Genomic DNA, 24471 nt, shown 5'->3' on the forward strand with positions numbered 1-24471 from the left:
GTGCGGCGCTTAATCCCTGTGTCTCCAGGTGCCTCATAATCCACGGCTTCCACCCACTTTGATTTCAGTGGCTTATTTGTTAAGGAAGTCGGCCGCTTGCCCTGTAGAGTTTTCCATGCCCTGGACCTTGCTGATTGCTTCCTTGTGGTGTCACTTAACAGTCTCCTCCGTCCCTGTTATTCCTATAATCAGGTAGTTCAGTCCAGAGGCAGAGACTTGTTCTGGTTTAGGTTTGTTTTTGCTTGGCAAGAGCACATCATGGGTGTTGTGTGTTTATATAGGAGTCCCTCAGGAATCATTGTCTTGATCATCATTTGTCAGGGGTTTGGAAAATGATAATCTTCCGGTCCTACCCTCCCTTCTTTACTGGGGCTTCCCAGGTAGCACTAGCAGTAACGGATCTGCCTGCCGGTACAGGAGATGCAAGAGACGAGGTCTCAATCCCTGGGTCGGGAAGATCCCCTGGAGCAGGGAATGGTAACGCCCTCTTCCTCACTCATCACCTGGCTCTTTGGACTACTGGGTGTCGTTCACACAGGAAAGTCAGGTGACTTTCAACTTTTCAGAAGGATGAACCTGCTCCCTCCATCCTCCAAGAGGACCATGGAGGGTTGTTTGAGTTATCTGGGTTTTGATTTGGGGTTTTTTTCTTTTCAGTATCATTATGAGCTCATGCGTTCAAACATGCTCAATGCTTCAACCTAGCCAGGCCTTTATTTGCACTAATGTGACCTGTTCCATCTGTTGCTGTGGGAACCTCTTCAGTTGACTCCTGAGTTATTTTCACATCATCTGCCATCTTTCTCAGCCTGCCTACCTTTGGTGTGACCAGAGGTCTCAGCCTCTTCTTACACATTTTCTGTTAATTTTTAATGAGCTATCTTCAGAGACAGAAATGTTGGTAAAGAGGAGAGTCATTGCTATGGTGTTGGTTATTATTTTCAGGCCTTTTAAGAAATGCTTTTCTGTTTTTAAGAGAAACTATATCTTGATTTCATACTTTTGCATACTTGATTTTATATAATGTATATTGATATCGAATAAATGTTACCAAGTTTCACTTACCATTTTGCTTTTATATTAGCAGCTCTTTTCTCCAACACTAAAAAATGACCTTGTTTTCTCATGACACTAACATACTTCCTAATTTGCTTTATCTATATCGATCTATGTTTCTGAGAACAATTTAAGATTTTACTTTACAGTTGATTTTATGTTCGGGTATACCCTCCTTACGAATGTTAGAACAAACTAATGTAGTTTGAAACCATTTGAAATAATTCCCCTTGGTGAAATTATGCCCCTGACACATTAGATTCATTTGTTTCATTTCGCATTCTTTTCAACAGCTGAGTAATACTCCATTGTGTTGTAATATTCCACAGCTTTCTTATCCATTCGTCTGCCGATGGACATCTAGGTTGCCTCCGTGTCCTGGCTATTGTAAACAGTGCTGGTAGCAGACATTTGAATGGGGAAAAGGAAGGAACTGTGTAAAGACAGAGGTGAAGTACTTCAGACAGAGTCCGCAGCTGCAAAGGCCCCGGGGCAGGATAGGATGGGAAATATAAAGCAGAGCAAGGAGGCAGGTGTGGCTGGAGCCAGAGTAAGTGGTGACCCTTACCTCACTTCTGCTCTGAGGTCAAACAGTTGTGCTCCCCTGTGCCAGAAGTAGACGCAGGAGAAACCAGAGCCTTCTTCTCCAGCTGCTGCTTGGGGAAAAGGGGGCAGGCAATGCCTAGGGGTGCAGGACAGCAAGAGGGCTCCCTGGGGCTGTGCACCCCAACCCTGCCTCCAGATCCTCCTTCCCACAGTCAGGCTGCTCTGCAAAGCCAGCCATCACCTCTCTGTATTGTAGGGAGCAGCAATTCTTCCAGGAAGGCCCTGCTTCCGCAGCATCTTAATAATTAAGGCATCAGGGGAACACAATGCAGTCTGGGAAGACAGGGACACCTGATTCTGAGACCAGCTCTACAACCAATTACATGATTTGGGGCAAGGGATTTCTCCTCTCTGACCTTGTTCTCCATCTGGGAAAAGATAGGCATGGCTTCCTCCCAGGGTGGTTTTGAGGATCAAAATACACACAGTATATAAGACAGCTAAAGCTTAACAGTATATTCTATTAAAGCCAAAATATTCAAAGTATCGCCATTTCAGCACTGGTTCAATACAATATTCAATACAGAGTACTACTAAGAAGATACTTTGCGGGGTTTTTTTGTACTAAGTCTTTGAAATATAAGTGTATATTCTACACTTAGAGCATTTCTCAGTTCAGACCAGCTAGGTTTCAAGCACTCACTAGCCACATGTGGTTGGTGGAAACCAAAGCGGGTGGCGTGGCTCAGGTCTGGCACACCATGGCCCAAATCCATCTGCCCCTGCTTTTGCACAGCCCTGTGAGCCGAGAGTGGGCTTCCCAGGTGGCGCTAGTGGTAAAGAACCCACCGTGGCCCAAGGAGCCTGGTGGGCCACAGCCCACAGGGTCTAGTAGCGGCCGTGAGCTGAGAGTGGATTTTATATCTGAAGAGGAGAGAGAATCAAAGCCAGAATATTCTGCAATATGTGAAAATGACGTGAAATTCAAATCTCCGTGTCCATAAGTAACGTTTGCCTGGAATGCAGCCCCACCTCTTCATCTACAAAGCATCGCTAACTGCTTTTCATGGCTGAATAGAGCGCTGACAAAGGCGGTCTGACCCACACAGCCCAAAGCATATACTCTCCAGCCTTTTACAGAAAAAGTTCACCAGCACGCCCTCCAGGAACACAGATGGAGCCCAGCTCCTGGCCCCTCACGCGCCTCCTGGCCCGTTTCCGGGTCCCTCCTAGTGGCTAACCTCTCGGCTGGTTACCCTGATTTTGTTGGTGTTTGGTAGTAGTTTAATAGAGTGGATTTACTTCATTTCACAGGACAGTTTCTGTGTTTTTCTTTTAAATCTTTCATTGTGAAGTCCTAAGCCAAGAGTCCCAAAGGAAAGGCCTCAAAGAGAGCTCCCAGACCATGTAGCCCTCAACTGACTTTGACAGCCACCAATCTGGCCCTGGTTTGTCAGACAGGGGGAGCATCTCTAAGGAAGGATCTTCAGTGACCTGGGCCAGTGGCCTGTTTTCCAGCCACGCGTTACAAATAGTGGCCCCCAAATAAATCCAGCCCTTCTGCGCTGGGCACCATTATCATGCCCCATCCCTTCTCAAAGCCACTAACTCTGAGTTCCTGGTAAGGAGATCCACCTGAAGAAAGGGTCTGAAGGTGAGAAGTGTCCTGCTGCAGACACCCCACTCTGCCAGCCGCCCTGAGGATGAGAAGTGTCCTGCTGCGGACACCCCACTCTGCCAGCCGCCCTGAGGATGAGAAGTGTCCTGCTGCGGACACCCCACTCTGCCAGCCGCCCTGAGGATGAGAAGTGTCCTGCTGCGGACACCCCACTCTGCCAGCCGCCCTGAGGACACCCTTTCACTGTGCTGACACTCAGGTACAGAATCCCACAGTTAACAAAACAAATCAGTAGCCAAGGAGATGCCCTGGCCAGACTTTACTCTCTCCCCCAGAGGGAGGCAAGCAGAACAGGTGGATGGAAGGAAGCCGTGCTCCCTGCACTTAGACTTACAGAGTGATTGGCTAGAGCGGCTAGGACGCCTGCGAGGGACTACTGTCCAGACAGGTCAGAAGACGAACCCTCTTCTGCGTCCTCAGAGCCAACCTTAGTCATGTGGCATCCAGGACCTCTGCAAGCCTCAGTGTTCTCATCTGGAAAGAGGGCGCATGAACAGTCATCACATATAGGGAGAAAAGATAATCAGACAGTGCCTGCCACATAATGGGTGCTCAGCAAATAGAGGTTCCCCCGTCTTATCTTTCCCTAACTCTCCAGCAGGAAGCAATTCACAGTGAAGGAACAAAATGGTGCTGGGCCCCAAGGCAGAGTACAGCGGGGGGCCCATTTACATAAGGGCTCAGAACGGTGCAGGCCACGGAGCAAAGGCTTTCTGTGTGCACCAGCATTACTATTCTGTTGTTGTTATACATGTGATTATTAAGCCTTGGGAAAGCACCAACTTCCTGAAGACATGTATGCAAACAACTCTTAAAGAAGGCTGAGCACTGGAAAACAAAACTCGGACAAGCTGTTCCGCACAACCACATCTCGAGAGCGGAAGGATCAAGGGAGCTGCCTCACATTATGTGCAGAGATGTGAACTTCAAACACCCAGAAGTGGAAACTGGCCTGAAGGACCCATTCCGCATTGCCCTCCTTTACCAGCGTCTCAGTGTTTCTAACTAGTACAGATGAAGAACAGAGCAGATCTGTCCCCAGATTTAGTTAGTGGCACCACGCACGTCCAGACAGGAGTGAGGCCATTTTCACCCGTGCTGCCAGGCAGCTCCCACGATGCTCCAGAGGTTCTGTGGAGAGCCGGAGGCAGTGAAGTCACCGCAAGGAGTGTTCGCCAGAGCACGCCGCCTGAGGACAGCTTTATTTATGCTCTTGCAGAGTGTACAACCAGGCCTTGTTTTTCTGGATGACCAGGGAGCCGGCTCACATAGCGTTCGTGATTCTACATTTAGAATTGTGTCTTCATTCACATTCTTTCCACGCAGCTCACAGCTCCTGGACTGGGAGAGAGTGGCCACTTTGCCTGGGCCCGTCCCCCCGGAAAGATGCCAGCTCTGGCTCATGCAGACCCTGAGCTCTTGGTGGAGCTTGGACTGAGTCGTCTGGCTGTGTTTTGTGCCTGGGGTGGTCCACACCAGTGCCCCACCAGGAGTGAGCCAGACATGGGGTCTCTGGGACAGGGCAGCTGGAGGCACATTCTGGGGGAAATCAGATGCTACAGTGGTCAGCTGTGGTCAGCCTAGCTGGATGGGGTCCCAGGCCAAACTCTGAGAGCTCCTGCTCCCAGGACAGGCTTTTGCCGGGTCAACTGCGTTTTATTGTTCTCTCTCGACCCCTCCTGCTGACGTCATTGACAGAGCTGCCAGCCACTGCCCTGCCCCCAAATGTTTCCTGAACCATCCTTACAGTTCTCTTTTCCCAACCAGCCACTTCAAGCAAACACCATCAGCACCTGCCACACAGCAAAGCTCACCACTTCTAGGATCCTAAACCAGACATGAGGTCATGTTCTCCATCTGTGAAGAATTAAAAGTAAGCTGGGGAAGAAACGTTCTGAGGAGTGGGAGGAAAGTAAGGGGCCCTGTTGAATGGTTTCAGCTCAGGTTACCCGTTCCTCAAAACAAACTCCTCCTTAAAATGGGATTTAGAAATGCAACTTTTCCTAAAATCCAGAACAAAATGGTTAGGGGCAAAAGCAGATAGCATACAAACTGGCTGTATATTTGTTCCAATGTATAATTGCGGTGGTGGGGGTGGGGGGTGGATTTAAAAAACTAGAGCTTCAAATCCAGGATTTTTCAGGTATTGCTGTTGACCCCAAAGCTCTGTTTTTTTAAAAATAAGTCAATTTGAATGCTCTTTACCGAAAGATAAGTAAACGATGGTACAGATGGTTGAAGACGTGGCAAAAATCAGGGAAGAAAATAACAAGTGAATGCCTACCATTTGAGAAGCTGTGTAACATAGAAGCATATCTGTACATGAGCTTATTTGATCTTCAACCCCACAGAGCACAGGCCATCTGCCCATCTCAGAGATGAGCAAATCGAGGCACAGAGAGGCTGAGTGATTTGGCGGAAATACAGGAGGCTAGCGCTCTAAATCCCATTTATTGTTTTGTTTTGTTTAATGCTGGTTGATCTCTCAAATTGATTCTTCAGGTTGGCTAGCATTGATTTTGACACTCAGGGGAGGTAAGTGGGGTGGGTAGAATCAAGGGGTTCACTGTGGGTGTCCCTCAAAGCATCTCTGAGTGCTGATCAGTGAGCAGGTACCCCCACAGACAGGTCCTCAAAAGATAAGTTTAGAGGCTCCCAGGAGGAGGAAGGGCTGGATCGTCCTGCTTGTTGGAGGTCTTGACCACTCCATCTGCAGGGCCACGAGGAGCTGTTCTTTGTGACTCGTTTGAACTGAAGTGCATAGACCTGTCTCCCTGGGATCCTCCTACTCGTGGGTTCGAGGCTGGAGGTGGTGCCGGGCCTTGAGTTAGGGCTGAGACTGAGATCGCTGGCTGTGAGTAATCCACGGGGGCAGGCAGGGCAGTCCACAAATAGATTCAGAGGTACAGTGCAACACAGCCTTCCAAAGGCTTTGGGCATCCACAGAGCAGGACACCTGTCTGGGACCAGGCACTTCTGCCTTCCCAGGCCCCAGGGAAGGGGAGTATGAGAAAGGATCTTGAAAAAAAGAAAGAAAGAAATTCCTGCATTAAAACTCTTGTGCTCTCCCAGGGTCAGCTTGGGGGAAGGTAAATAGAACACCCAGGAACTGGCATGGTGTGAGCAAAGGCAGGAGGGTTGGAAAAGGTCTGGGGGGGGAGGGTCTGTGGGCAGTTTGGGGAACAGGTGACCCCAGGCCAAGATAGGAAGTGGCCATGGGAAGGCAGACATAAGCCCACCTCAGGGCTGGGGAGAGGCCTGCCCTCCAGAGAGGAGGAGGGGAGCTCTAACCTGGCACCTGGGCCTTGCCAACAACCACATCTGCCACGGCCAGGCTCACGCAGTGGGCACTTACCTTACCTCTTCTCTGATTATTTCACATCCTTCAGCAACTCTCATCCTGAAACCCCAGGCTAGCCTTCCCCCAGCCTGCAGCCAGGCATGTTATTTTGCTCCAAAAGCACAGCCCAGGACGGTTCCTTACTCGAGGAATGCAGGCTGCGGTCCTCCGAGCCGATGATGAAACGGGCTATTTCTGCCCCGGGGCATCAGCAGGCCTCTGGGCGCTGGTTCCAAGGCACACAGGAGTGTTTATAATGTTTCCCTAAACAAATGTTTTCCTTTGCATCTTGGGAGATTTTTATTCGAATCTCAGCACTAGAATAGTATTAAAAATCAATCTGAATAGAAGTTGGAATCCTGGGTTAGGATCCGGCTAAGAGGCAAGCAATTTCTCACTCCCCAAGTTATCTATTACCCGTGGCCGATCTGGATGTAAAAATAGCTGCTGAGGCTGTTTGTTTAATCTGACTGTTACATGACACCACGCGGGTGTTGCAGTGGGGACTGTTTGCCTCTTCCCCACCAAGAACACCATTTGGTTTCCCCCGGCCGGGTCTCTATTTAGGTACGCTTCCTCAGCTTCCAGTGTCTGGCCAGCTTCTGGTCCCTGATTTTCCTCAGGTGGGCAGGTTTGTGAACATTAAGAGGTCTGGGTCTTGCATCCATTCCCCTCTGTCTCTGGGCAGTCTGGCTGACAAGGGAAGAAATTTTGGCTGCTGGGCAAAGCCAGGCTGCTGGAAGAGTCAGGATCCTGTCCGGTTCCTGGGAGGCCCGGAGAACAAGCAGCGCGACTTGCGGAGAGTGGAAGGTAGGGCCAGATGCCGGTCTGGTTCCCTCGCAGAGGCTGGGAGGCACGAGCTCCCACGGGCTGCAGCAGTGTGCACTCTGGGCCGGCGGGGCTGGGAGGTTGCCCACCCTGTGCCAGGGCTCTGTGCAGGGCGCTGTGAGTGGCCAGGGCCGTGTCGGGGCTGAGTTTCTCCGTGCGCAGCATGTGCCGTGGTGACGGACTGCCGTCTGCACCGTGAGGAAACAGAGGATATACTATAGACGGGTGTGACTTGGTCCTTCCGTGCATCCCTCAGGACACGCTGCTCCCACATGGCTGAGTGGGCACAAGTCTTGGGTGTGTCCAGGGCGCTATGTTGTCAAATGGGTGCGACCTTACAGGTTCTAGGGTGGGAGACTGGCTCTCTTGTGTCCCCCACTGCTGGGTCAGGCAGGATCCTACTAGTTGTAACAAAGAGGACACTTGGTCATCAGGACCTCATGGCCCATGGACTCTGAGAGCATGTGTGGCTTCAGCAGGGAAAGCCCCCCAGGCTGTGTGTTCTTCCACCCCAGGGGTCCCCAACCAGACAGGTGGGCTTTCCTGAAGCTATCATCGTATCTTTTTCTCCCTCATGGAGAACTGATCCTTAAGAAGAACAACATTGAATACGTGTGTAAAGTTAAATAGACCTTACGTGATTAACCTTAAGAAGTTATTAAGAAGGATTTTTAACACCCCCCATGGATATATTGATAATGCAGAGGGCTATGCATGGGGGGTGAGGGAGAAACTATATGAGAAATCTCTGTAGTTTTCACTTAGTTGCTCAGTTCTGCTAAGAACCTAGAACTGCCCTAGAAAATAAAGGCCATTTTTAAAAAGACTGAATTATGAATCCTTTCTTTCAACATATCTAGCCCAATTATAACAAACAATATTTGAAGTAATATTTTTTAAAACCCAAAATATAGGAGTCCTGGAGAGTAGATTAACGAATGTTTGTGTTAAGTGAGGTCTAATTTTCCAGTATTTGTGTTCCCTTTTCTACAGTGGTTGGTAAACCAAGGCTGTGGGCTGGGCCCCTGGATTTATAAATAAAGTTTTATTGGCACGCAGCCATACTCATTCATTTACATAATGTCTTTGGCTGAAGCTCACAACTGCCCCAGGCTGTGTGGCTGGAAAAAACTAAACCTTTACTACACAGCCCTTCACAGAAAATGTTTGCTGACCCCTGTTGTACCACGCCTTAAGATGGGCTGTTTTCCACACAAACAGCAGTAAGCATTCCAGCTTGTCCAGCCTGTGAGCTGGACCCTGCAGAAACAATGACTAGCTCTGGAGCTCCTTGCCCCTCCATGGGGCTCGTCTTTCCAGTCTGGCTGGTACAGGAAATGTTCAGCTTGCCCCTGGGAGAATTAGCTTTGCAGTGGAATAAGGCCTAGGTTGAGCAGGGCAGATTGTGCTTATCGGGATGGTTTATAAATAGACATCTCTGGGTGACCCAAGTCCAGCCTGCATCTGCCCCCTGGTCTTTGAGAGGGAAACAATTGTGCCTGCTCACTGGTGACCAGAAGCTCACTGGGGTGGGAGTGACCGTAGCCTGCTGGCAGGACGGGGGCTGATGGAACGCTGGGTCCTAACAGTATAGGAACCTGGACCCCCTGGGAGCCCAGGATACAAAGGTGTGCAGAGGAGGCGAGGAAAGGCCCGGTGGCCCCGGGGCCCCTGAGGAAGAGTGTGTCCACCCCAATGTCTTTTCCCCGGGATTCCAGCAAGTGATTTGGTGTTTTCTTCCTTTTGCTCCTGACCCTAAGGCAGCCCAGGAGACCCTTACAGAAAGGGGCAGCCCCGCATCTGGAAATAGCCCTATTCCTCCGGCCTATGCCAGAAATCTCAGTAAGTGAAACCTGCCAGCCAGGGAGCCTGGCCTGGGCCATCTTCCTCCTCGGCTTTCAGGCCTTCACTCCATCCGCCCGGGGTTACTGGAGAGACGAAAAGGGCTTCCAGAGAAGAGAGCCGATGGAGGCACAGGTGCTGACATTCCCCAGCAAGCTGCAGTGGTCTTGGTTTTATCTCCATCTGAGAGTTTAAATCACATTTCACCAGACCCAGCCAATCTGTAGCCCTGTAATGCAATCTCATGTCTCATTTCATCAGTTGGGAAAACCCAAAACACCTCTTAGTTTCCACTTGATCCCGGGGGTTACAGGACATGAGTGGGGGTATGGGAAGGAGAGGACAAAGCTCATTATAAATGCACAGGTCGAGGCCCCAAAATGGAATGTGTGGAGCACTGCTGAGATGCCACCCCCAATGTAGGCCATCCCTAGCCTTCCGAACGTCTCCTGGAGGGGGAGCGCAAGTGAGAAATACGTGGCAGCAATGTCAAGGCTGAGATGGAGTGGGTTGTTGGCTGCCCTCGGTTCCCAGGGCTGAAGAGGGCTTGGTGCGAAGTGCATTCCCTTCCGAGGTGCGGCTGTCAGAGTGTCTACAAGTGTGATTCCAAGAGGAGCCAATGGACCACAAATGGCTTTCTCCCCAGGACTTGACAGACTACTCTTTCTCATCGAAGGAGAAAGGAACCTTCTGGACCCCAGCCCATGGACGTAGGGAGAGAACCGTCCCCGTATCCTCCATTCTCAGCTTGGCTATGAACTCTAGCCCAGAGAAGACACTGCACAGCGAAGGGCTTCTGAACCCATGGAGATGCCTACGCCTGGCATCGGTAGGAACCCTTGGCTCCTTTGGGCCTCTGCACCTGGACACTGTTCCCTGGCCTCAGTGGGTCCCTTCTGTCCCTGAGTGGCCCCTTCCCAGGTGGGCTTGAGCTGCTGAGGACTTCAAGGCTGAGTTTAAAGAAGGGTTTCATCTTAGCCACGTCCCATCTTAAAGCCTTTACCTGAGGCTTGACGAAGGAAGAGCAGAGGGGAAACTGAGATTCACTTGAGCAACCAGTGCTTTCTCTACTCTCTGCCCAGTCTGGTGGTCAGTTTCGTGTCTCTGAGCCCCACCTGCAATGGCCAGGTCATGTTAGAGCTGCCACTGGGCTTGCCCTGGCCTGGGGCGGCCTGGTCACATGCAGCACCAGCAGCAATTAAGGGGCAGGAACTCAGACCCACTTGCTAAACCCACGGGCTCAGGGCTGCTCCTTGCCCACAGCGTCCCGCCAAGTTCACCACAGGAATCTGGCTGCGTTACTCTGTATGCAGAATGCTTACATAGATGACCTGGTTTTTTGTTTGTTTGTTTGTTTCTGACTCATCTAGCAGGCAAGGTTTCTTCAGATTGGTTCCAGTGATAGCTTAGGAGACGCAGGCATGGTTTTCAGGGGAAACAACCACCATACAAACAGTGATGCTCTTAACATTCAGCCAATAAGCATTCAGATGAGGGAATTAAGCGGTTTGCTCAGGCAGAGGAACCAGTCAGAGGGCAAAGGTGCGAGCTGGTTCCAAGGACAGGCGAGCGCTGGGGGCTCTAGGCAGTCGCTGGCTTGCTTCTCTCACTTTGGCGTCGGGGAAAGGCATTGTCCTCGTGACCTCGTGTCCCAGCCATGGCTTGGCGTAGATTGTACAGTGAGGATGGTGATGAGACATCGACAATTACCAGGTGTCAGCTGCCTCACAGACACGGATTCACTGGGTCCTCACAAGGGCCCTGGGAGGCGGGTATTACGTTAGTCTCATTTTGCAGATGAGGAAACTGAAGCAGAAAGAGGTTTTGTGGTTTCCCTAGGGCCACTCACAACCAGCACAGCCAAGAACCGTGCCCTAGGAGGTCTGGCCTCGGTCCACGCCCTTCGCACTATGTTATAGCGCCCCCGTCTGGAGGTTAGAAACGTGGCAAGCGGCATTTAGCGAGCACCTACTAGAGTCCTGACATGCTGGAGCTCACGCTGCAAGCCTGTTGGCGGGTGTCAGCACCACAGTGATAGATATGGAATTCCTCCTAAGGGAGGTCTGTTCCCAAACACCCAAGGTCTCTAGTGGTGTAAGCTTCCAATTACTGAATCGTCACTCTGTGTAAGTCTGTTCTGGGCCCTTGACACTTTTCATCTCTACCCTTCATCATCGCCCACAGAGGTGAGGACAGCTGCAGAGAATGAAGGGAGGCTCAGAGAGGTGGAGGGAGCTTCCCCAGGTTGCACAGTGCTGGGAAACGGGACATGCTGGTGCTGCTGCTGCTGCTGCTAAGTCGCTTCAGTCGTGTCCGACTCTGTGCGACCCCATAGACAGCAGCCCACCAGGCTCCCCCATCCCTGGGATTCTCCAGGCAAGAACACTGGAGTGGGTTGCCATTTCCTTCTCCAATGCATGGAAGTGAAAAGTGAAAGTGAAGTCGCTCAGTCGTGTCCGACTCTTCGCGACCCCACGGACTGCAGCCCACCAGGCTCCTCCGTCCATGGGATTTTCCAGGCAAGAGTACTGGAGTGGGGTGCCATAGTCTGACTCTAATCTTTCCACTCCCCTCTGCTGGGTGCTGAGGCTGAAGCCAGCTGGGTGCCTGCACACAGACTGGCAGCAAAGCTCCTTCCCAGCTGCCTTCAAGCAAGCACTGCCTGGAGAGACCACCCTCTTCCCACATCCTGAACTCTGCAGATGGCACTGATCTCTGCCTGTTCTCCTCCCACAGGCAACTGTCCCTTGGAGAAGGAAGCATTTCTGATTCATCTCTGTACCCTGCATATGCACAGCCTGCCCAGAGCCAGGCCTAAAGCCAGGCAGACACAGCCCAAACCAATCATTGACCCCCATGCACATCAAGCGGCCCAAGAGCATATGACTCATCAGTACAACCTCCCAGAAAGAGGTCCAACCTCCAGTCACTCGAGGCCTAGGGCAGCAGTGCTCCAAGTGTGGTCCCAAGTGTCCCTGGATGCTCTAGCCCTGCCCCAACATCCTGAGAGAGCATCTCTGGGGTGGGCCCAGAACTCTGTTTAACAAGCCCTCCAGGGCATTCTGAGAAGCAAGGACCACTGTCTTACGAAAGAGGAGAAGAGATTCCTTGTTGATGTCAGCAAGGAGAACTCCAAGAAATTGACTTTTTCCACTTCAACTCAAGTCATTGTTTTAAATAATCCTGTCCATCTAAAGAGCACTGTTCAATTTTTTTAGAAGGATCGCCTGGATGGCAAATTCTTTGTCTCACTGCTCTAAGCACTTCATAAGGAACTCTGCGAAGAAGAAGAGATGCTTGTCAGTTCCGTGACTGTGTCCCCAAAGTAGAGAAGTTCTCTCTCCTTCCCTGGATGAGCTGGTCTCATCCAGGGAAGACAGCTGTCACTTACCAACCAGCCGTTTCCCTTCTACGTCCTAGCCTCCAGCAGGAAGTGAGGAGAAGGCCAGGGACAGTGGGGCTCTGATGTGTCTATGGGGTTGGGGAGGGATTAGAGAGTCCAAAGGGCTCTGTGGGACACCCCTCCCCCAGCCCGGACACTCGTATCTTCCTGACACTTCAGGGGCCAGGAAGCAGGCACCCTGCAGGATGCTCGCCGTGTCCAGCAGGTGCCTTCTCTAGCTTTACTAAAGCAAATGTTCTCTGATGGGGAGAGGAGGTGCTACAAGAAAGACCTCCACCCCTTCCTACCGTGTGGGGACACCAAGGCAGAGGGAGACACCCACCCCATAACCTTCTCGACCTTGGCTGTGCAAGGAGGGCAAAACTGCTTGGCACAGAGATTTGGGTCTGAATCCCAGCTCTGCCGCTCCCTGGCTGTGTGATCTTGGGCAAGTTGCTCAGCCTTTCTGTTTCTTGGCTTCTGCACCTCAGATTCCTTTGACACAGGTCCCATCTGACTTGGCCAGTGGTCAGGACCCCTGGGAAAGCTGGTGGCTGTGGACTTCACGGCAGTTAGCAGCTCTGCTTCTCTGCCTTTGCCACCCAGCCCTGTGGCACCAATTTACGGACGGGGAAATGCAGTCTGCAGATGGTGAGGGAGCCCTGTGCCTCTCTGCCCTCCTTGTGGTTCCGGGAGCTCTTCCTGGAACTTCTTCTCTCTGCCCAAGCCTGGGACTCCCCTCGGGGCTGCTTTCCAGGGGTGTCCTCCCATATGGCCTGGCTCTCTTCCCAGAGGCTGGAGAGGGGATGGTTACCTGAGGGACATCCCAGTCCCAGCAGATCCATGTGCCTCTTCCTCTGGGAGTCTCTGAAGCAGCCTCCTCTCTGGACAAGGCTCCGCAGAGTGGAGTTACAATTGCCCCATAACACCCACTTCATAGCCCGTAGAGGCTTCCTCAAGGGCCAGGCTGTACCTTCCCATCAGCCCCAGGTCACAAAAACAAGGCTGAGGCTCAGACTGAGTGATTTGTCCAAAGCCCAACTGATTCTGCAGCTCTTAAGTGAACAGTCAGGTGTCCATCTACTGAAATGAAAGCCTTGCTGGGTGGCCTGCCAAAGCTGGACTCCCAGGTGGAAAGGGATGCCCAGGACAGAAGACGGGGGATAGGGTGACTGCGGGTCTTAAGATGAGCTCCAGGGAGCCCTGCGGGTAAGAGCCAGGAGTTGGGGGGTGGTGCCAAGCACAGTTTCTCAGCCTGAAGCCGAAGCTTCTGGAGGTGCCTCTTTAAATGTAGGATGCAGAGACCCTATCCCTCTCCAGCAGCCCCAGGTTCAAGCTCTGCATTACCAAGTATTAAACGTCTCTGGATTCAAGGTCTTCCTCTGTAAAAAAAAAAAAAAAACAGGAGTAATTTCTACCTCTCAGAATTGCTTCCTAATTACATAATAAATAGAAAGCAATAAAACAGTATATAAAGTGCCTGTCTCGTGCCAGGTGCTCTGTAAATGGGGATTTCCTTTACTCATTCATTCACGTGTCTAACAAATGAATGCTCCTGTGTTAGAGCCAGGTGCTGTGCGGAACGAGGCAGGCAGCAGTGAAGCAGAAAGGCAAGGCCTGGCTGTGGACCCACCACCCGGGTGCTCTTCTCCTCTCCCTAACAATGTGGATCCGGTCAGGCCCTAACAGTCACTGTGTTTGGGCCTTGGATCTCTATTTCTCCATCCAAATGAGAACCTAGCTTCACTATAAACAGGGCAACCCCAAACAGAGCCTGATCAGGAATGATCAGATTCTGGTCTAGGACAGTTTAAAAAAAAAAAAAAAAAAAAAAACCGCTACAGACTATAACTCATTACTGAGCCCTTAAATCACATACTACATTGCATATAGGTGTGTTTTGTTTGTTTTAATGAAAGACTACTATGCAATAGGATGGAAATATCAGAGTGGCCCATGTAAGCAAAGTAAGTTTTGCTTCATGACTTTTCCTTGTTTTGTATAATTATATGTCTCTGAGCTGATTGGATGCTGTAATGTAGATATATTTCTTGCTGTGTGTTGAGGGGAAAACGAGTGGGAAACCTCTGCCCCTGGAACATACGCAGAGAAAGACTGCGCACACATTCCCTGTTGCCCAGGGGCCCGCGTGCGGGTCAAGTTCACAGCAGGATGGCTGGGGCTCACAGGGCTCAGTAGGCCTTCTGTGCAGGCAGCCCCCAGGCTGGGGCAGGACCAGGGCCTGGTGAGTCTGGTGGCCCTGAGTATCTCGAGCGGTGGCTGCCTCGGGGCCTAATGCATGACCATTCCTTTCCTCAGCCCCCTCCCGCGTAGGAAGCTGCACACACCCCCCGACCAGGGCTGGGGCAGAACTGAGGTTGGTTTTTGTTGCCCCAGTTTCTCAAGCGCGGGTGGAGGTGGAGTGACTTGCTCAGCGTGGCGCTGCTTTGGGGTAGGACCTCGCCCTGGTCTCCAGCTCCTTCTGCTGCCCAGAAAAGCCTAGTCTATTCCTGTCTTCTGCCACTTCCTACCGTTTCCAGAATACAGGACAGGATGCTCCTGGGCGAGGTGGAAGGAAGGGAGGAAGGAACTAACAAAGGGTGCCCCAAAGGCCTTACTAATGTTCTTCTCCTTTCTCCTGTAAAGCAGTTCTCAGCTGCAGTGATCTTGCCCCAGGGGCCTTGGCGAAGTCAGGGGTACAGAGGCTGAGAAGCCCTGTTATTAGTACACAGGCCAGATCATTAGCTCCATTTTACAGACAAGAAGCCTGGGGCTCACAGACTCCCTGTAAGTCAGCCAAGGGTGTAGTCAGCAAGCGCAGAGTAGCACTGGGATCTGGCCCAGATGCCTGATGGGCTCAGCATTTCGGTGGCCCCTGTATTTCTGAAAGAGCTGTATGCCCCCTTCTGGCAGCTCCCCTGCCCTGGCCTGGCAGTGGTCTGGCCCCTGGACTTCGGGTTGCATCTAACAAGGAGGCCAGAGGGTCACTGGGCTGAGCATCAAAACCATTTCTACCAGTTTGGTGCTTCTCGTTTCTTAGCCTTTCATGGCCCCATCAACTCCCCTAAGGCCCCCTCTGGCAGTGGCACGTGGCTAGCACTGACCCCTCTTCCAGGAGGGCACAAAGGAGGCAAGGGCAGAGCTGTTTGGGCCCAGGTCTCTTCTGCCCCTATGTTTACCTTTGATGGCAGCATAGTCACTCCTATAAAGGTAAACTGGGGCACCTCTGAGCTCACAAGAGAGCCCAGTACCCCTCGTCCAAGGGGCATCTGGCCACCGAGGCTGGTCCCCCAGTGTCTGCAGAGAGCTCTCAGTGGAGCCGTGCCAAAAAGCCAGCCAATGCTGGACCTGAGCTCCTTCCGGTGGAGGGGAGGGTCCAAAGACTGCACTGACTGAGGCAACCCATCTGGCCACCAGGAGCTTTAAGGAGTGATCCTCAGCAATGCCGGCCATCAGGAATGATCAGAAACAGTGCTTCTGTTAGCCTTTGTGGAGTGAGAGCCCTGCCCAAGGATATAAGAGCAACTGCAAATCCGAGGGGAGCCTGCAGGATGCAGAGGCGCCACAAGCCCATGTTCATGCCTCGTCCCAACTCTGCCTCAGATGCCAGGTCACAGCAGAAATCAGCCATGGAAAATCAGTCAGCGCTACAAAGCAGGGCTTTTGCCCCAGAGAGCAAAACATTGCTCTGCCCGCCCTGGTCACGCAATCAGGAAACAGAAACGGAACTGAAAAGCAGGTTGCTGGAACCCAGCCCATCGCTTCGTCTTTCTCCTCCTCTCCCTGCCTCTGTGCCTTGCTTCTCTGGTTATCTCCTGCAACTGGATGGCCCCGGGTGTGTGATGCCAGATACTGGCACCCTCCTGTTGTGGGGAGCACTGGTTGGGTCAGACCCAATCTTCCTTGTGCCTCCAACTCCAGACATGGCCCCAGGTCTGGGCAATGCTCAGAGGTTCCTAAGGAAGCATCCCATCCAGGCACAGTGGACCAGGGACCAAGGCGGGAAGTGGGAGTCACGCTGCGCTGAGTCCCAGAGAGAAAGCGTCTCTGCTCCCCAGCTGTCTCCTGAGGGCAGGCGAACACCCACAGTGGCTGTGACCTGCAGCTCCTTGCACCTGGCAAGCTCAGGCGAGCTGATTTCTTCAGTCACATCCCTAGGATTCCCTGGACTTCTACATGCTGCCGGGCTTTGAGGCCCCTGTACACATGACGTGATTCAGGAAGGATTTGGATGCATGCCAAATTGGCACTGCAGCTGGGGCCCCCAGGGCCAACCAACCATGTTCCTGGGGTTGGAGGAAGCAGGCCCTGTCCTCTCCCAACACGTAGAAGCCTCAGGGTTCGTGTGAGAACCCTTGGTTTTCCCAGTCTAGCCCCTAGGTTGGGGTTATTTAAGCCAGGCTGGGCCAGGATACAAGCAGAATCCCCTACCCTGGAGTGCCAAGAGCCATGCCAGTGGAGCCAAATGGTCAAACCAAGTGTGCGATGCCCTGTGTGCAAATCAAAGGTGCAGTTTTCATGGTTAAGAGGCACTGCCCAATGGAAACCAGTCAAAGGCAGTCTAAGCGCAGCCTAGCGCCATCCCTCGGTTCATCCCAGCTCTGCAAGGAGAGGGCGCAGGTCAGCCCTGCCTGGGCTGGATCTCCGGCACTAGAACCCAGAGGCGTGAACAATACTGAGTGGGTGGACATGGGAACAAGCTTCAAATGTGGCTTCTGAGAGTCCATGTCGGTCTCTATTAGAACACAAATGATCTTGAAGTTTCTGATTTCCATAAGTCCAAAGGAGTTATAAGGAGAGAGCGGTCATCGCATTGGGAGCTAGCTAGGGAGGAATCATCAAAGGCCAGGCTGCAGGGCCCTGGAGCCAAAGGCGGGTGTGATACAGCTCCAGCAGTCTGTATGGGACGAGCTTCCCAGGGAGCTTCAGTTTCCAGCCGTAAGGAATAAAAGAAGACAGGCTGGCAGTAGTGGGCCCGCCGCCCCATAGACGCCCGCCGCCCTGTAGACGCCCGCCACGTGTCTACAGCCCTTTCCAACCGAGGAAGTTGATTTTGCCATGTAAAACGTAGGACATAGACAAGGTCATTCCTCTGAAACAGGAAGACTGTTGGAAAATACACAGAGAGGTCAGGAGCTTGCCCCGAGAATGACCAGCAGGGTACCCCCCAGTGTGAAGTGGTGGAGGCCATGTGTACAGCATCTGTGATTCACAAGCTGGGAGAAGCTAACTGTCATGGTTCACTATACTGAACTGCTCCTCAAGGCAACCCCAAGTCAATGTCTCAGAAAACCACCCAGAAAGAAGACCAAGAAGAATCAATTCCTATCTGTTAGGGCCTTCTGGGTATAATAAAGCCAACCCCTGTCATTTCCACTGGCTTCCGGCTTCCCCCTTCACTGAAAAGTGAAAACACCATTCAATTAAGGGAATTAAATCCACCCAAAGAGCTCAAGCTCAAAAACCACACTACAGGCAAGTGGTCAAACGCAGCAGCCAAGCAAACCCCAGCAGCTTCCTGTGCAAACACGGGAGGAACACAAGGAGAAGGGAAGGGCCTGCTAGCAGCCGGAGAGCAACCCTCCCAGCTCTCCAGGACCAGCCACCAGCGCCTCCCCAGACAGGAGGGAGCCCGTGCCAACCGGCCGAATCGTCACTTCTGCTCATGTTGTTGTCATGAAAAACTGGGCTGTGAAGTTCTTAGGAGGTGAGCAGAATAATACACCGTCCTTCTCTCCCAATTCTCCCTTGAGCTCCAGTCCAGGAGCCAGGCCACGCCCTTCTGGGCCTGAGCCCAGTGATCAGAGGGGCCAGGGCTTCACGCTGGAGAAAGTGTAGGGTGGTCAGGTGGTGAACCCGAGCTGAATGCCAATCCCAGTTCTTTTTTTCACATGCTGTGTGACACCGAGCATCATCTGTACCTCCCCAAGCCTTTCTTTCTCTACCTAGAAAATGGTGCTAGTAAAGGCCTGTTGAACCCATTCCACCAGGGTCACAAGAACCAAAGTGATCATGGATCCCCGAGTGTGTCCTGAACGGCAGAGTAACACGCAGCGATGAGTCATCCCAGGATTGACTCACTGGACTGGCTGCCTCTGACTGTGATCCACTTTGGGTACTAAAAGCTGGTGAGGACCTCAGGTTGCCAGATGAAAAAACAAGACGTCCAGTGCAATTTGAATTTCAGATAAATACTGGGTACCTATTTTCAACATAAACATGGGATGATTAATTTTGTAGAGAAATTTGGCTAATATAAAGTATGGCCCAAATATAGGACATACTTATACTAAAATATGTTCATTGTTCTATCTGAAATTCAGATTTCTCTGAGTATCCTGCATTCTTAATTAGCTCAGTCTGGCAACCCAGCCATGCCAGACCAACTGAGACCTCCCTTGCTGCATCTCAACTCCAAGACCAGCCAGGCTGGGGTCCCAAGCCCACCTCTGTCACTCAGCAACGGTGCGACACGCACTGTTCCGAGGCTCTGTTATCTCAGAACTGACTGTGCAGCCACATGGAGGAGGAAGGAGCTGGGGCCTCCCCGGGGCACAGTCTGCTTGGGTTCTATGGACCCGCCACACGCACACCCGCCAGCCCTGAGTAGCTACGTGCGGCAGTCTGGATCAGGGTCTGTAGGGGGTGCCAGCAGGTTCCCTTTCCCTACCCACCCCCTGACCTCAGGGCCTGGTGCGTGTAAGGTGGGGCTGCCTGACCTGTCAGGCCTGGGCTGGCTGCCGGCCAGGAGTCCTGTGAGAGACCAGGAGAACGTGAGGCCCCAGAGCTTTCGACTCTGCGTTCCCAGGCCGCACACTCGCCGCAAACCTCTGTCATCACATCCTTGTGGCCCAAGAAGCGAGCTCAGCAACAGCAGCTGAAAGCCTTGACGAATGGCCCCATGACACAGGCATCCTGTCAGTCAGAGATGGACCAGCCGGGACCTCAACCCCAGGAGCTCAAAGCTTTGTTGGGAAGACGGATTCATAGCAGATAAAGCGGAATAATGCAGTGATTTTTGTTTTTTTTTTAGAATTGTTTTTAGAATTGTTTTTTTAGAATTGTTTATTTTTAGAATTCTATAAGGAATAGGGGAAGAGAGGAGGAAGTGGTCAGAAACTGGTGAATGGGAAACAGAGAGACACATCCCAGGCAGAGGGACCACCACCCCAAGAAAGTAAGCCAGGACCAACCCCAAGGAAGTAAGCCCAGGGCACCGCAGGCCGAGCAGGAACGGGAGTGAGGGAACTGCTGGCTCACCCGCCTAGAGGGCCTGGAATGTGAGACATTCGAGAACGAACAAAAGAGAGAGGAAACAATACCTGCGCAAAATGACTTATTCCAGCCCACAGTCGTGCAACAGCATCGGTCAGGATGATATGGGGAAAAGCATCACGTGAGAAAACATTTTGGAAGAATCAGAATTTAGGAGCAGTCATGCAAAGGCTATTTCATTGCTCACGGTGAGAAAAAGCTGATTCATGGGGATGCTCCCACAGATTTGGCTTGTGTGACATATTTTAATCCAAAAGATGATCCTTGTAAAGAAGACAAAACACTTCTTCAAGTACAATTCTCCCTGCCTCTGGCTACAGCAGCAGTGCATATGCCCCAGGTGCCCCACGCATGCCCTCCCTATGGTTGTATCACCAGAGCCTTCAGCCCCTCCCTGAAGGCTGAACTGGAAAACCCCGTCGATGAGTTCCTGCTGGGGACCCCATGTCCCCTGGCGCACTCTGCTGCTTTGCAGGACCCATGCCCAGCATCCAGCATCTGCAGGTGGCGTGTTAGGAGAGCAGTTCTCAGAAGTCTGTCTAGGTGCCAGGGTTGCCTGTATGAGGGCAGATGCCAGCACTTCACCTGCTGACACCCATAATTGGGGCCACACAGTGACTGTGGAGTTGGAAATCGTGTGCAGGGGGTAAGAGGCCTTTCAAAGCTGAGACTTGTGGGACCTGGAAATGGCTCGGCTTAGGGAAGGCATGGAAGAGGGAGAGGGAGCAGTCACAGGGAGTCAGATTTCTGGGACCCTCAGAGGAAGAACTGGCCTGTGGAAAGGTCGTGGGTTCCATACTAAATGTGTGAGTTTGTGAAGCTGTTCAGGGGACAGAGGCTGGGCCCACACAGGTGACCTGGCCTGGACATGCCATCGATGCATGCAAGCTCGTGGCAACCACGAGTGTGGCTGAAATCTCCTGGCGAGCCCATCAGGGGAGAGGAGAAGAGGTCCCGGGACCAGGTGCAGAGGAAATGCAGCCGTCCAAGAGAGGAAGATAAGGGATGGGCCATTCGGCTGAGATGGAAAGTGTATACATCTCCCAAATCAAGATGGGAGAGCTTCCCAGGAAGATAGCGGCCAACAGTCTTGATTGCACCTTAGAAGTTAAGTCAGATGAGGAGCCAGTTTCCCCCTTGGGCAATCCCCTGGGGAAGGGGAGACTAAAGGCAGAGTAAATGAGTCAAGGGAATAATAGGGGGTGAGGAGTCAGGAAGCATTTAAAAGAACAAATTGATTTTGAAGGCATAGACATAAATAGGAACTTACCACACCATGAATAAATATTCATTCTTGTTTCTATATATTCGTCAAGGCAGATTCCAAGGCCTTGTTTACAGCATGATTTGACTGTATGCTGTTTTGCCTCATTTGTGTTGCTTGAGGGAAACTGCACTCTTTCACCTGAAAAACGCTCTTATGAGCCAGACTTTTCAGCCACTGAGGTTGGCTTCCTTCAAACAATCAAAAGCTGGGAGGAGGATGGTTTCGTGCTGGCCTCTGGAAACGTGCTTCGGCAGTGCTGACAGTGAGTCTGCGGCCCCGGCACAGCGGTGTCTCCCTAACTGTCCACAGGATGAAGGGCAGCATGGCCTTCTGCACCTCTGCCTCGTCCATATGCGACACGCACTGACTTCACCCTCATCCCCAAGTTGAACCCATGGGAAGCTGCAAACAGAGGAGCGTGCTCTCTAGTTAGTGACACAAATCTGAGCTTTCCAAATCACCTTAAGACCCAAGGCCACGGGTCCTGCTCAACAGAATTCTCTCTCTTGTTTCTTTTCTGTGTCTGCTAGCCCTCCACTAAAATTCAAATTGAAGACACTCAATTCAGAGCATTGCCACAAACATTTATCCAGCTTCTGTGTTGGTGTGTTTGGTACATGAGGGCAAATAAGACTCCTTTCCTGACTCATGGAATTTTCTAATTGAGGAGCAAATAAAGCAACCATCAGTTCTATGACACATGGGTTATGATGGGTGACAATATGGCATGAGCTATGGAAGAGTCCAGCACATGGTCAGGACACAAAGGACAGCCTCGGGTGTCAGGGAGGGGGCTAGCCAGATAGTGAGCAGCACAAAGTGCCTCTGGCCATCTCCAAAGAAATGCACTCCACAAATTTGAGCTATTATGATTATTAATATTATTAATAAACTACTGTGGACTGGATTAATATCCAGGAGCTACAAGATGAAGACAGGCTTCTGGAAGCCCCAGTGGTCTGCATTTACACAGAGCATAGTGAATTTATTTTAACTAGTTCACACTTCATTCTAAATACTCTTAAAATTCTCCTGGGCAGCTTTTGGGTTCTTTTAGCTGTCAAAACAGATATCCAAGTCTTCTGCCAACAATAAATTGAACACTTCTTCCTTGTGAGTGGATTCAAGTTCAACCACTCTAGTTCTCTTTACTGCAAAACCTGAGTTATTAATTCACAGGGGAAAAGGGCCTTTGGGCCAATGCAACTAGCAAAAAGTGATTCACTACTAATTCAATCATATTGAAAATCCCAAAGGCTTGAAACAGGTTCCTTCAGTTTCTTGGGCCAGACACAAATTCATGAACCCTGGAAGGGATATAAAACCACCTTGCCTATATTTGGAATTTTGTTGAGTTCAAATGTGAAATTAAAGCTAAAATTGAAAGCCAGTTGTATTACTGACATTTAAAGGTATCTTTTGCACTGAATACCTGCTTGGTTTTTTGGCCTGAGGGGTTCCAACAAGATTACTTTTCTTCTTTTCTCTAGATGGATAACAATGTCAGCAAATGTCAGAGTGAAAAGAAGTTTTAAAACTACAGATCCTAAAACCCAACAAGGCAGGCACCTGCAGCCCCCACTCCTGTAACAGGTATGGAACTAATTCAAGAGCCGGGCCCTGGAAACCCCTTCAATTTGAGTTACTCCGCTGAAGGTTCCACAGGGTATCTGGGAGATTGGGGGGTAGGAGTGGGGAAGCTGAGGCCAACTTTATGATCATCCCATTGAACCCAGGTCAATCAAGTAAGAGTGGGAGAAAGTATCTGAATAAGCCAGCAAGAGGGAGATCTCTCTTCTCCCTGAGGCGGAAGGAATGTGGTTATTTTCTGAGTACCCTAAATAGCAGTGATCAGCTTTTGTTAACTGTTTGGAATTCTGACACAAACCCTAGATCAGTTTGGGTTTTTTGGTCACATGCAACAGAAGCAGAAACTAGACAAATAAATCAGAAACAGAGAAGAATTAAAAGGAGACAGGAACCCTGGTAGACTCAAGGTGAAGGCTGAAGTTCCAAGCCGGGAAAGGACAAAAAGAAGGTGCTGCCGCTGACAGACAGGCCGGGAGCCTTCCTCCTTAGATCGCTCCAGGAGAGAGAGTGCCATAGGCTGCCCTGGGCCTCACATGGGCCCTCGGCTCTGAGAGGTCTCTGCAGGCTCCTTGACTTTCAGCCCCATGAAGGCTGAAGGCCACAAGGGGAGGAAACTTCCCAAAAGGTATCAAGTGCTCTTGCTCAAAGGAGGGGATGGAAGATGAGTGTTTAAGAAATAATAAATATCTGCTAGTAGTAGGTGGTATTTAATTGACTGGGGGTGTTTACTTAACTCTAAGATTCTAATTTGGATCCCCAAGTATCCTATTTCCGTGCCATTGTGGAAGTAGAGAAACCCCAGTGTTACTGAGTTCAGTCATTATTGAGGTCAAAACCTCAGCATTCAGGATACCAGAAGACTCCCTGACTCTATTGTTAAGACCTCAAGATACAGAAAACTTGATTTACAGTGGCTGAAGCCACGGAAGGCCCCCAGCTCACCCCAGTAACACAGATTCCAGAGGAGGGGATGGTTCTGGTCCAGGCTCACAGCCCTGCAGGGTCATCAAGGACTCAGGAGTGTTCAAAAGTCCACCAGGAGGTCCTTAGCAAATTGACCTTGAGTCAGCGTTGTTTCTCCCTCAGGGCTGCAAAGTGAACACCTCAGTTACAAGTTGAATTGTGTGTGTGTGTGCATGTGTGTGCATGTGTGTTCGTGCGTGTGCCTGTGTGCATGTGTGCGCACGTGTGTGTGCGTGTGTGCATGTGTGTGTCTGTGTGTGTGCGTGTGCGTGTGTGTGTGTGCATGCGTGCGTGTGTGTGTGTGTGCGTGTGTGTGTGCACTCAGTTGCTCAGTGCTGTCCAACACTGCGATCCCATGGACTGTAGCCTATCAGGCTCGTCTGTCCATGAAATCCTCCAGTCAAGAATACTGGAGTGGGTTGCTCTTTCCTACTCCAGGGGATCAAACAAATACAGTTTCAGGCTTCTTGTGTGCAATAAAGCAGGAAGAAAGGGCGCCCAGAGAGTGGAGATGATGGGGATCGTTCCTTTGATCAGAAAGGCAATCATTTCCCCAGACATCAGAATGCTTCCAACCCCTGTGGTCAGAACTAGCTGTGTGGGGGTCTGAGATCACGAGCATTAGCTCTGCAGGTTTCTGAGCCAAAGTAGAAGAGGGAACGGGGGGATGGGGTGAGGTAGGCCAGGCGAGGGGCTAGGCCGCT

At 51.2% G+C, this 24471-nt stretch overlaps 1 protein-coding gene and 1 long non-coding RNA gene across 7 annotated transcripts in view; one reads left to right on the forward strand and one right to left on the reverse strand.

The window, feature by feature from the left end:
• Positions 1 to 24471, forward strand: part of C25H10orf71 (chromosome 25 C10orf71 homolog) — a 50412-nt gene that overhangs the window by 17559 nt on the left and 8382 nt on the right. The window contains exons 1-3 of one of the 6 annotated variants that reach the window (XM_042240801.2): positions 5046 to 5153; positions 7309 to 7430; positions 22705 to 22807. The gene's annotated coding sequence lies outside the window, so the exon portion shown is untranslated. Of the gene's footprint in view, positions 1 to 5045; positions 5154 to 7146; positions 7431 to 9949; positions 10120 to 22704; positions 22808 to 24471 lie in introns of those variants that run through there. The other 5 variants (XM_060406380.1, XM_060406379.1, XM_060406382.1 and 2 more) reach the window with 5 other exon arrangements.
• On the reverse strand, positions 2104 to 7050 carry LOC114110853 (uncharacterized). Its single transcript, XR_003587017.3, has 2 exons — positions 6636 to 7050; positions 2104 to 6298 (listed from the first exon to the last, which is right to left on the reverse strand). It is a non-coding gene; the product is annotated as an uncharacterized LOC114110853 (long non-coding RNA).

This window comes from Ovis aries, chromosome 25, assembly GCF_016772045.2.
Source record: "Ovis aries strain OAR_USU_Benz2616 breed Rambouillet chromosome 25, ARS-UI_Ramb_v3.0, whole genome shotgun sequence".
NCBI classification, from domain to species: domain Eukaryota; kingdom Metazoa; phylum Chordata; class Mammalia; order Artiodactyla; family Bovidae; genus Ovis; species Ovis aries.